Source organism: Physeter macrocephalus, chromosome 9 (assembly GCF_002837175.3).
Source record: "Physeter macrocephalus isolate SW-GA chromosome 9, ASM283717v5, whole genome shotgun sequence".
NCBI lineage: Eukaryota > Metazoa > Chordata > Mammalia > Artiodactyla > Physeteridae > Physeter > Physeter macrocephalus.
The window spans coordinates 74,490,480-74,504,237 of NC_041222.1; the positions used below are offsets into that span (position 1 = coordinate 74,490,480).

Sequence of the window (13,758 nt, forward strand, 5' to 3'; positions counted from 1 at the left end):
CCAAGCGCTATGCTTAAGTACTTTACATAAACTATTTTATTTAGTCTGGTTATACCAGAATTCTATTTTAAAAACCCTGTTGGGGCTTCCCTGGTGGCGCAGTGGTTAAGTGTCCTGTTTTGTGTTGGCTTAATCTGGCAACCCTATATTAGAATCAAGTTCCACATTGGGGCAAAAATACTTCATAGGTGTTACAATGTGCTTCATAATACATCACATCAGAATATATACAAATGTCTGCAAATTGCAGACTGATTTCCTTCATTGTAAAGTTCTCTCATCAACCAATCAATCCAATGGTTTCATCCTCTGTTGATCGCTACCTGACTCAATTATTTCACTGGGGTTGCAAAATGGTGATTTTCTGAATCTATCATTCTTTGTGGAATTTTCCTATAAAGAAAAACTTTCTGTCAACAACTCGGGCTATTTGATTATCCAAAGTAGAGTTTGCACATGAAGGCGGGCATAAAAATATTCTTTCTTTTAATTTCTAATTTTCAGAGTTAAGTAGTAGTAGTGCCCTAGTTATTTTGGATGGTGTCCAATGAGTTCTTTGGGGGTTTTGCTTTTGCTTTTTTTTGAGGGGGCGAGGCACGTTCAAATTCATTATTAACTCATGGATTTTACATGTTTCATGTGTTTCTATCAATTACCTTAGTCTTTGAGAGCTTCATCTTGTATATTTCCCGGCCAAAACCTAAAATCAGCTTTCTCCCAAGAAACACGTATCTCTGTTTTAGAAGTAGCTGCCCTTTGTCCCACATCCAGCTAAAGGTTACGTATTCCTGGCAAGTCTTTTTTTTTTTTTTTTTTTTTGTGGTATGCGGGCCTCTCTCCGCCGTGGCCTCTCCCGCTGAGGAGCACAGGCTCCAGACGCGCAGGCCCAGCGACCATGGCTCACGCGCCCAGCCGCTCCGCGGCATGCGGGATCCTCCCAGACCAGGGCGCGAACCCCGTTCCTTTTTTGAGGGGGCGAGGCACGTTCAAATTCATTATTAACTCATGGATTTTACATGTTTCATGTGTTTCTATCAATTACCTTAGTCTTTGAGAGCTTCATCTTGTATATTTCCCGGCCAAAACCTAAAATCAGCTTTCTCCCAAGAAACACGTATCTCTGTTTTAGAAGTAGCTGCCCTTTGTCCCACATCCAGCTAAAGGTTACGTATTCCTGGCAAGTCTTTTTTTTTTTTTTTTTTTTTGTGGTATGCGGGCCTCTCTCCGCCGTGGCCTCTCCCGCTGAGGAGCACAGGCTCCAGACGCGCAGGCCCAGCGACCATGGCTCACGCGCCCAGCCGCTCCGCGGCATGCGGGATCCTCCCAGACCAGGGCGCGAACCCCGTTCCCCTGCATCGGCAGGCGGACGCGCAACTACTGCGCCACCAGGGAAGCCCCTTGGCAAGTCTTAAGCAGAGAGGGCCTGGGCATTAGGGAAAGAAGGGATAGAATAAGCACAACCACACCGGCCCTTCTCTTCTCTTTGGAGATCTGGAATAACGCTATACAGCCACAAGTAGCAAATCCAGGAAAGTCACTACTCACTTCATATTTGAGTTACTGAATAGTCTTTCTAGATCAAGCTCTGACTTCAATGTCAACCCCAAACAATTAGTTGTGGCTTCTGGAAGGCTTTATTAAGAAGGACATTGAGGCATTTACAATCATTAATAGAATACAGGATGAGAATTTGGGGGGCTGAGGAGGGCAAGTCATTTCCATTTTATTTCTTGCAGCCCTCCTTACATACTGGAGTTAAGCATTTACCATTGACATCTTTGTCGCACTGTGACTATAAGGATGTCAATAGAGTTCCTCAACATAAAGGTGATAGGATATAATAACCACTAAGAAGTGGAATGACCGGACAATGGAATATAGATAAAAATCTTTAGTAAATTAAGTATTTCAAATATTTTAAGAAATCTGTCTGATTTCAAAAGTCCCCTACTATTACTAGTTCATAAAAATTCAGATAAAAATGACAAAGGGGTAAAAGAAGAGTTAGAGGTCAAGATGGATGATTGTTGATTTTGTTTAGTGTTGGAGAATTCCTATTATATTAGCTATAACTTTACTGGGTAACCTAGAGCAGAAAGGGTAAATATGCAGCCTACAAATACAAAACACAAATACCAATCCATGCTGCTTCTCTCCCCTCCTGTACAAATGGTAAATAATCCAAATCTATTTCAATTTTTTCTTTCTTTCTTTTTTTGGCCGCGCCACATAGCATGCAGGATCTTAGTTCCCTGACCAGGGATCGAACCCATGTCCCCTGCAGTGGCAGCGCTAAGTCCTAACCACTGGACCACCAGGGAATTCCCTCAATTCTTTCTTATTAAGCCCTGAAATAGCTTCAAGATCCCCTTTTGGGTGTGTGTGCACAATAGGGTACAAATCCATGCGTTTTGACAGTTGAATACACCTGTGAAATCACCACCACAATTAAAATACAGAATATTTCCATCATCCTTAAAAGATTCCTCACGCCTCTTTGCATTCCATCCTTCCCCCTGCCCCTGGCCCTAGGCAACCGCTGATCTGTATGATGTGCCATTATATATGTTTGTTTTTCTAAAAGTTTATATAAATGGAATTATATAATATATTCCTTTTTGTATCTGGGTTCTTTTACTTAGCATAGTGATTATGAGATTCAACCATAATACACATATCACGCCCTCATTTTACTTAGGAGGAGAAAGACTGGAACAAATCAGTGAGTTGCCTGCCCAAGGTAACACAGCTCTCAAGTGACAGTTCTAAGATTCAAACTTAGGTCTTCTCATGGCTAGTCTCATGTTCTTTGCACTATTCCATGCTGCCTCCTTCAAAAGTAGCTGCAAAGACAGCTCCTTGCCAGCCCCCCTAACAGGCCCTCTATCTACCCTGCTCAACAGAGTGGCTGTCTCCTGCAGATCTGTGCTGCAGCATGGAATCTTTCACAGCTGCCACCACCTGGAAAATGCCCTGCAAATCAGCAAAATCCAATGGAGGCCAGATGGGCAGGGTTTTACATGTAGGGCCCACTCACATTCAATGCCACTGGTATGCAGAGTGCTCCTTTGTGACAAACCCAGAGACTGCTAGGTCTCAGCTGTTGGGGTAACAATCAGAAATAGAGTCTTGGAAGAAATCCAGTTGGCAGAAATTCAAACTTTCTTATCCTGGTGGCAGAGAAGATAAACTGGAAGGGGAATACATGCAACTTTATACACAATTAAGGAAGTTTATTCACATTCCAGGATGTGGATAAGATCCAACTACTTAACATGTCCCCTCAAATTTTCCATTCATCTACCTAAACTATGTAACTCTACCCACCTAAACTGCCTGAACCTGAATTTGGAATCAGATAACTGTCAGTCATTTAGCTGTGTAACCTTGGACAAAGTCACTTAGTTTCTCTGAGTTTTATTGCCCTCTCTCAAAGGATGTGATAAAATTATTTATGTAAAACTAATTTGAGGGCCTTCCCTGGTGGCGCAGTGGTTGAGAGTCCGCCTGCCGATGCAGGGGACACGGGTTCGTGCCCCGGTCTGGGAAGACCCCACATGCCGCGGAGCGGCTGGGCCCTCGAGCCATGGTCGCTGAGCCTGCGCGTCCGGAGCCTGTGCTCCGCAACGGGAGAGGCCACAACAGTGAGAGGCCCGCATACCGGGAAAAAAAAAAAAACTAATTTGAAAACTGTAAAGTACTCCATAAGGATGGAGCTATGCTCTCTTATTCAGCACTGGATCACTGTGCCTGGCATGTAGGAAGTGTTGACTTATTAGAAACAAATAGATAAAACATATTAAAAACTTTTAACACTATTAAAAGATGGTTTCTATTATTCGATTGATGAAAAGCTGAACTCATAACAGAATCTAAAGGTAAGAAATTAGACATACTGAAGTAGATGTACTATACTTGTAAAATATACTAATTAATAGTAATGCTATGTGTAGGCTTCTACTAATGTAATACTGTTTCATCGATGACAATTGTACAAATACTTTTCTCTCCTTCATTGGCATAAATAGTTGACGTAAGTGCCTGGTTACTATATATAATGTGGAAACATCAGATGATGCTACATATCAAAAGACCAACACTTGATACAAATATAAGTCATGTGTATGTGTGGTCATTTTAATTGATTTTATTTTAATCAACTTTACTGAGGTATAATTTACGTATAACAAACTAGACCCCTTTTAAGTGTACAGTTCCATAAGTTTTGACAAATATATACCCATGTAACCACCACATTAATCAAAATACAATCAAGACAGTCCCATCAGAAAAGTTCCTAAGGCCCCTTGGCAATCAATCCTCTCCTCCACCCTTGGTCCCAGGTAATCTTTGACTTGCTTTCTGTCAGTATAGATGAGTTGTATTTTCTACAATTTGTCGTAAAATAAAATCATATAATGTCATTGTTAGTTTAAATCTATTTAACATTTAGTGACCGAAAATTTTGTGATTTTTCCCTTTCTTAGGCCTTTGGTAAAAAGTTAAAATGATCATATTATTTACCATAGCTCTTTTTTCACTGACCTAAATGATATCTGCTAATAAAGGAAAAAATTTCTTAAATCAGTCTAATTTAACTGAGAAAAACAAGTAGTGAAACAAATTTGAAGAAAATAGCATAATCTACTGTCGCTTGTATAATTGTCAAGATTATTCAATATCTCTAATAAAGGTTTTTGATCACTATAAAAGTAGAAAACTTAAATCTAAGGTCTATATATTCCTTGCCAATCAGAAAAACTGGGGGAAAATGGCCCAAGTTCTAAAGCATCCAAGCTATTTGTAGTTTCTCAAATTTATGTGACATTCCCAAAACTTCAATTATCAAAGAGGAAAAGAAAAAAAGGGTCAATAAATCCCTTGAGGACATCATTAAACTTTAATAACTTTACTGAGATATAATTCACATACCATAAAACTCATCCATTTAAACTGTACAATTCAATAGTTTTTAGTATATTCACAAGGTTGGCAACCATCACCACAATCCAATTTTAGAACACTTTTATCACTCCAAAAAGAAACATTGTACCATTAAATTTTAGATGTTACACTAGCACCTAACAGAGAAAAGCGCCTTTCCTAAAACATTCACTTCTATAATTATCAAAAACAAAATTAACCATGGAAGAAATTGAGAAAATGTATTGAAGTTTTCTGGGGAAATTTGAGCTGTGGTCAAGAGCTATTAAGAATGCACAGGCTGAGTTATTTTTTACACTCTTCTAGCACAGAATGAAAATTTCAAGAGCTTCAGTTGAATAAATTAGAAGGGCATACCAAACATGTTCTAGGTGGGTGTGATGGCAATAGTTTTCAAGAAGAAATTCAGTATAAGTCTAATAATGCATAAACCAAAGCCAATTTCATTCTATTAAGAATCTTAGAAACTCTACCCTTACTTATTTTAAATAAAATAAACCAGCCTGTTTAAAAAAAGAAAAAAAGTCTGACTCGTTTGTACATGGATTTCATAGTATCAAATAATCTTTGTTATTTTTATAATGGTTAATTAAATAATTCCTCTTTAAAGGTGTATTTATTTTTGCTACCAAGAATACAATGAAGAGGAAAGTAAAATGTGGCTTTGGGTAACATTTATAGTAGAAAAAACAAAAGTTGAAAGCATCTGTGTCACAGCCTTTTTAAAAGAAAAATATTCAAAGTTATTTCAGAAATAATTCATGTTCCCAAGTTTAAAAAAATCCTCTCCAGGGCTTCCCTGGTGGCGCAGTGGTTAAGAATCCGCCTGCCAATGCAGGGGACACGGGCTCGAGCCCCGGTCTGGGAAGATCCCACATGCCACGGAGCAACTAAGCCCGTGTGCCACAACTACTGAGCCTGCGCTCTAGAGCCCGCGAGCCACAACTACTGAAGCCCGCGCGCCTAGAGCCTGTGCTCTGCAACAAGAGAAGCCACCACAATGAGAAGCCTGCGCCCCAAAACAAAGAGTAGCCCCCGCTCACTGCAACTAGAGGAAGCCCGCGGGCAGCAGCGAAGACCCAATGCAGCCAAAAATTAAATAAATGAATAAATAAATAAATTTTAAAAAATTAAAAAAAAAACCTCTCCGTTCGGCAATAAAATTTCAAATTATTTATGCTGAGCAACTCTGGAAACAACTAAAAGTTCACAAATGCCAGAAATAGCCTGATCATTTGTGAGGTGATTAAAAAAAAACAGTAAGCAGAACTTAAATGTAATTAATCTTAGATCAAATCTGACAAATAAAACTTACAAAGTTCTTTAAATGACCATTAAATTTTAAAATAAATATTTCTGCATAGAAAAGTATTTAAAAGGTACTTTTAACAAGTTATTTATAATGTAACTGTAAAAGTGTAATATTTATTTCTAAACATGATTCTATTATGTTAGAGGAAAAGTTCTTAATGAAATGGCAGAGAACATACGGTTGTCTAGAAAGAAAATAAGGGGCAGTGAGGCAGGTTATCTTCACTAAGGGGAAAAAGGTGTGGAAGGAGAGAATACGACAAATTAAAGAAGGCAGAGAGTTATGGAGAACTCTCAGAGTAAAGGATCATGGGGCTAAATCAGAAACACTGAAAAACAGTTTGGCATTATCTTACCAAGTTGAGGGCTTCCCTGGTGGCGCAGTGGTTGAGAGTCCGCCTGCCGATGCAGGGGACAAGGGCTCGTGCCCGGTCCGGGAAGATCCCACATGCCACGGAGCCGCTAGGCCCATGAGCCATGGCCGCTGGGCCTGCGCGTCCGGAGCCTGTGCTCCGCAACGGGAGAAGCCACAACAGTGAGAGGCCCGTGTACCGCAAAAAAAAAAAAAAATTCTTCGGGCTTCCCTGGTGGCGCAGTGGTTGAGAGTCCGCCTGCCAATGCAGGCGACACGGGTTCGTGCCCCGGTCCGGGAAGATCCCACATGCCGTGGAGCGGCTGAGCCCGTGAGCCATGGCCGCTGGGCCTGCGCGTCCGGAGCCTGTGCTCCGCAACGGGAGAGGCCACAACAGTAAGAGGCCCGCGTACCGGAAAAAAAAAAAAACAAAACACCAAGTTGAGTGTTCATACAGCATACAACCAAGCAACTCAACTCGTAGGTATATACCTCAGAAAAACTTCTGCATGTGTGTTCAGGAGGCACATACAAAAAAGTTCACAGCAGCACTGTTCACAAGAGCCAAAAACAAAATAACCTGAATGTCCATTGGCTGAAGAACAAATAAGTTTGGGTATATTCATACAATGGAACATTATACAATAGTGATAAAAGGACAAACTACACTAAACAATTTATCAATCTCAGAAACATCATGAGGAAAAAACCAAATCCCAGAAAACTACATTCTTTTGCATAAGCCTCAAAAGCAAGCAAATCCAGTGTATTATTTAGGCATCTAAATACAAAATGAAGGATAATGGTTATCTCTGACAGAAGAGCAAGAAAATGGTGAACAGGAAGAGAATACAGGGATATTATCTGCTAGGTCTTAGGTATTTATTCATTTTGTATTGTGCTTTATAACTTACATATATGTTTCACACATACCCTTTGGAATGTACCACATAATATTTAGGTAAGATAAAGGGAAAAAAAAAAAAAAAGAATCCTACAGCTAGCCGGGTCAATAGAGATTGTCTAGTCTATAGCTGATCTAGTCTATATTAGGCCCATGAAGGATTCCTTCATACCTTGTAGTTTGGCTTGCACAGTGTTTAAATTTTTTTTAAATTAGTTGCAATATTTAAAAAGCAGGAACAATTAAAAATATCCAGTTTCTGCTTTTCTTGAAAATTAAAGATACAGTTACATTGGGCCTACAATAAGATAAAGCAACAATGGATCAAAATTGAGTTATGGCTGCTCTCTTTAGAAGAGCATATACTATCCATACGCCATGGTCCCCTGCTCCCGGTTCCTTTATACCCACCAACTTTATTTATTTACTTGAATTGGTTAGCCCTGTGGGCATCAGAGTTTGAGAACTAGGATCTGATCCAACACCTTCATTTTATGTGGTAACTGAGGCTCTGAATGATTAAGTGACTTGCCTAAGGTTACACAGCTTTGACACGCTAAACCTCAGTGGCCTTTTCGAACACCTTACTATTTTCCACTTTCTACTTGCTCAATTATACATGTTTTAAATGAATATACTGTTCCTGAAAGTAAGGGACTACACGGGAAGGTCAGCAGGCATTAGAACATATTATACGCTCTCATTAATACAGAGGTAGTATGAAATACAAGGACTAAAATAGCTTCTGATTGCCAAGAAATATTTCTTCAGCTGAGTTCCCCTAAATGGTGACAATGACCACTCAAAAAAATAGGGCTTCCCTGGTGGCACAGTGGTTGAGAATCTGCCTGCCAATGCATGGGACACGGGTTCGAGCCCTGGTCTGGGAAGATCCCACGTGCCGCGGAGCAACTAAGCCCGTGAGCCACAACTACCGAGCCTGCGCGTCTGGAGCTTGTGCTTCGAAACAAGAGAGGTCGCGATAGTGAGAGGCCCGCGCACCGCGATGAAGAGTGGCCCCCCGCTTGCCGCAACTAGATAAAGCCCTCACACAGAAACGAAGACCCAACACAGCCAAAAATGAATAAATTTTAAAAATATATATATAACAACTTTATTGAGATATAGTTCACATACCATAGAATTCACCCATTTAAAGTGAATTCAATGGCTTTTAATACATTTACATACTAAACCCCCAACCCATCCAGCCCTAGGCAACCACTAATAATGATCACTTTTTAAAAAAGTCACCAAACCCACTGCACCATTAGTAACAGATACAATACAAACCTAACATTCTCAATGAATTTGCGTTAAGATGTTTGTGTACCCCACGTTAGGCATAAGATCCCTAATTAAGAACACAAGAAATGCAATATTATCAGTGCGAGATTAAAAGGTGGATAATACAGTATACACTTTTCCTCCAACAAGGGAATTAAGTTATTTCAAACTCTAGGGATTATTCTATCTATAGACCACTGGTCTTAAAAGAAGACAAGGGATACTAGACAGCTGCTTAAAACAACAGCTGCAAAGAATGAGAATATATGATACCTAATGTAATTCTTAAGGCTGGATGTGAATTTGGGGATACTAATCATGTGAGTTATACCCAAAAGTAGTTTTTGAAAGATTGTTTCCTTTTGTAACTGAAAAAAAAACAAGCTTCAACTTTGTTTATGGTTAAGTAGCTAATGCTTTGCAATTACTGCAATTCCTTTCAAGAGCCCCACTATGACATTTAAAAATTTCTAAGTCTGATTCAAAACATGGGAGCAATCACCTAAAAATAAGCGTAACAAAATTGTTGAACCCCGTTATCTTAAAACAGTTCAAGTATTACCTCTCTAAATATAGAGGTTTAATTTTGAAAGAATTCCCAGGAACAGGTGGTAACCAATATTGGGTTTAAACTCAGTGTTTTATTTTTTAAATCTTGGTCTAATCCAATTGCAGAAGTTGTCATTTTCAGATTTTTTGCCATTTTGCAGTTATAAAATACTTTCAACAAAATATATCTCACATGTTTAATTGGAAAAATAACGATTACAATCATTTATAAATTATTAAGATGACAGAGATGCTTTTACTCAGGGTTACATCCTCTTAGGAACCGTTGCCACAATGGCACCAGAAATTATTTCTAAAGGGGTGATGTTGAGAAAGCAAAGAACGATTAAAACAACAATTCCATTCACTGGGATCTAAATTATTAATACATAATTAATTATGCTACCTGATTAATCTTCCAAGACTTTTTGTGAGAGATGGACATTGTCATCACCTCACTTTATACAAATGAAGAAACAAAGGCATAGATAATTTATTATAAACAACTATGTGAATTTGTTTTTGAAAGTGATTAGATATCTATTTGTTGGCTACATAATTCTATACCACTAGTTTTAACCAATCAAATCTCAGCATAAGCAGGTAACTTAAAAGACTATAATAGACACAGTACTGCTCCTCATTGCTTGTGAAATCTCATCTAGTCTTTTTGGCCTGGATATTGTGCAATGTTATTAACTGAGTACTTTCAGAATTCCAGTGTAACCTTAGTTCACCTCACAATAAAACTAACAATCTTACGGATGTCTTGCAGCAAAAACATGCAGGTATCACTATCAAAATGTCCCCATGATTGAGCATCTGAACTACTTGTCAATAACCAAACTCATTAACTCCCCACAAAATCTGTTCCTCCATCTCTTTGTTCCTTGGGGAAGTGAGGGTTGGGGTAGGGTAAGTGACAAAATACCATCTATCAAGTCACTCAGAGCTAAACTGAGAAGCATCCTTAGACTCCTCCTCCTTTAATCCCAAATCTGATCAACAGATCCAGTCAATTTAATCTCCTAAATATCTGTCAGATTTCCTCTTTGCTATCCTCATTCCTACTACCACAGCACTGGTGGTTCAGCCTCAGATGGTGGTTCACCTAGATCATTACATGTCTCTTAACCGCTCTCCCTGCCTCCAGTTTTGCCCCCTCCAAACCATCCTCCACACTACAGAACCAGATCATTGTTTTGAAAGCACAGTTATGACCATGCTGCTCCCTTATTTAAAACCTTTCAGTGGCATCCTGTCACCTATCTAAAGGACAAAGTCCAAGCTCCTTAGCATGTCCTACTGTTATCTCTGTGCATTTATTCACATTGTGCTCTTAAATGGTCTCCTCCAACTCTCATCAAACCTCACTTTACCTGTCTACCTCTTACCCATTGATTAAAACACAAATGAGTTCTTTTCTGGTCTCCCCAGATGTGGTTGGATTTCCCTTCTATGTTCATATCATACCTTTTGCATATCTCTATCATTGCAGTTATATTCTGTAATAATTATCTATGAGTATGTCTATTTCCTCCACTAGAATATGATCTTGTGGTCAAGGAATGTGTCTTATTGATCTTTTTATCCCTGGAATCTAAAACAATGTCTGGGAATAATAAACATTCAATAATTATTTAACGAATAAATATCCCTACACTATTTTTAGAACTATACAAAAGCATTTGATACCATTTGCAGTCATAGGTGATAGAAACTTTTGTATCAGCGTAGTCTGATTACTCAAGAAAACTAAAGCAGAGTTTGTGGTGCCCTGACTCACTGCTCCTGAGCAAGAAAATGAAAGAAGTTTCTATCACTCAAACGAATTGCTATGGACACAGCTATGGTCACAGTTACAACAAAAACCTTTCACCCAGTCATTCAAGAAATAGCTTGAGGGACTTTTATGAGTTGGGCCCTTTCTAGACATTGAGGAACAAAGCAGATAAGGTCACTGCCCTCAAGGTGCTATTATTCTAATGGAAGGAGATAATCAATAATCAAATAAGCAAGATAACTTCTGATGGTGATAAACGTGTTTCTCTGAGTTCTGGGAGCTGCTATAGCAAATTTATCACACCTGAGGAGGGGGACGTGGGAACCTCCAATTTGTAGCCAAATCTGAGAGAAGTTGTGGGTATCTGGGGACCTACTACTTGTGATTGGCATCTGAAGTGGTATGGGAGCAGTCTTGTGGGACTAAGCCCTTAACCTATGGGATCTGACACTATCTCCAGGTAAACTGTTAGATTGAGTTAAACGGTAGGACACCCAGCTGCTGTCACAGAGAATTGTGGGGACCCCACATATTTGGTTTTTCCCTACACAGGAAAAAGACATACTTGTGGAAAACTGAATTTTTCCAGTACGAATGGTACCTATTAGTTTATGCCTATGGAAAAGTCTTCTTGTTTCATAGGATATGAACATCAAAATCCTTGAGACAGTATCTCGGAAAGTATACAATGACCACAACACTCAAAGTACAAGAAGTAGAACTCTACTACTCATTTAACAAAATTTGTTGAGGACCCACTCTGAACAAATTATGAATAGGTTTGCTGAGCCAGCACAGCAAACCGGATTAATTCATCAATTAAACTGAAGGGATCTGAGAAGAGTGGTTCAATCAACCCCTCACTTTACAAACAAAACTGCAGCCCAGAGAAAGAAACTGCTGTTCCTCCTAAACTGGAAGATGAGAGAATCATGCCCTAGTTGCCCCAAGGACATACTATGAATAGCTAAAGATTTTCATTAACAACATAAACCAACAGTTTTTAATGAAATTTTATGTGGGCAGTAGATTAATGTACTATGCTAAGAAAAATGTATATTTATGTAAAGCCCTTGATATGATATAGTGCTTTGCACAGGGTAGATGCTCAATAATGGTAGCTATTACTTCCAGCTATATGGTCTTTGGAAGGCTGAGTGCATGATGTCTACCTGGCATCAACGGCTTGACTAAATTGATAATAGAGCCACATGACTTCTAATCTAATTCAAACATTTGATTTTCCACATGGAAAAAGTGAAATCTAAAAGGGTTAAATGACCTGCAAAGCCAGCCACAGTGAGAGAGACAGAGCCAAGGCCAAACCCTGAATCCCCAGTCCGGGTTCCATTACATGCCACAGGTCTACAGTTTAGCTATAAGGTTATGTTCAAACTTTTATAAGAAGGTAATAAGAACAGAGCTGCTATACCTTTTTTCAATCCTTTTATTAAAGTCATCATTGAGCTATGATTTTGATATAAGAATCAACAAAGCATATTGGGAATATATAGCCTTAGGAGTTAACAACGAAACAACAGTCTTGGTTAATGCAGTTCTATCACGGACACCTGATAAATGGATAGGCTACCGAAGTAGAGAGAATACAAGCAGAACAGAAATACGAAAGAGAAAACACTTAAAATGTGACAACAGCTGTGGGTCACTAAGAAACTGAGATCAAGTCTTTTGGCATACAGCAACAACAGAATGGTTTGTTTTAAGCAAAGACTAACCGGGAGTCTAATAAAAACACTGGGAGACCAAGACTAAAAGCCACAATGCGGGAAGAGTTGTAGTAAGCAATCCAAAAGTTTTCCCTTTCACTAAGGGTGGAAAGCCCAACCGTAAACTTTCAGGTCCTTTTGCATATGAGATCAGGATGCCCTCCCCCTTCCCCCATAAAGATAAAAAATAATCTCTGTATGGGAGGGGAAAAGGGGCAGGGCATAGAGGGGAATCCAATTTATTTGTGGTGAATTAAATTCAACTCAACAAATATTTCCTGAAAAATCTACTATGTGTAAAACATTGTGAAAGATGCTTGCCTTGCCTCAAAGACCTCAGAATTATATGGGAGAAGGGAAGAGAATGGGGTTCACGGAAGTACCCAAGGAGGAACAGAAGCTTTCTAAGAGAGGTTCCAGTCAGGGCTATAGGTTCAAAGGGGTAAAGAGGACTTCGAGACTCAGAAGGTTTCACGGGAGAAGTGAGGGAGAGGGTAGGCGAGTGGGTGAACGTTCGGACCATCGGGAGAGGTCAACTCCCGGTTCCCTCCCAACTGCCCGCCTCCTCACGCGCTTGGCGGGCGCCCTGCGCACCCTCTCCCGCGGGGCAGGCCGCAAGGCTCCAGAGCAGCCCAACCCGTCCCGGTTCTCCCCCGCCATTTCTCACCTCGGAGGCTTCCAAATTCCTCCTCGATCAACCCTGTCTAAAGACAGGAGAAAACGCTGACAGAAAAGAGCCCCAAGGCGGGCGACCGAGGCGTGCTGTCAGCTCACTAGCTTGAGCCTGCCGCCAGGCCGCATCCCCATGGTAACGCCGCCAAGCGCCAGTTCGAACGCCCGCGCCGACGCCAGAGTGCTGGCAGTCCAGCACCATTCACCAATGGGCATCCAGGGAACTCGT

At 40.0% G+C, this 13,758-nt stretch overlaps 1 protein-coding gene across 3 annotated transcripts in view; it reads right to left on the reverse strand.

Moving 5' to 3' along the window:
• The window catches only part of KIF24 (kinesin family member 24), a 62,834-nt gene extending 49,130 nt beyond the window's left edge, over window positions 1-13,704 (reverse strand). For 2 of the 3 annotated variants that reach the window (XM_007100737.4, XM_007100735.4), the window contains exon 1: window positions 13,525-13,703. The gene's annotated coding sequence lies outside the window, so the exon portion shown is untranslated. Of the gene's footprint in view, window positions 1-13,524 lie in introns of all 3 variants that reach the window. The other variant, XM_055087246.1, reaches the window with a different exon arrangement.
• Between the last annotated feature and the right edge of the window lie 54 nt (window positions 13,705-13,758).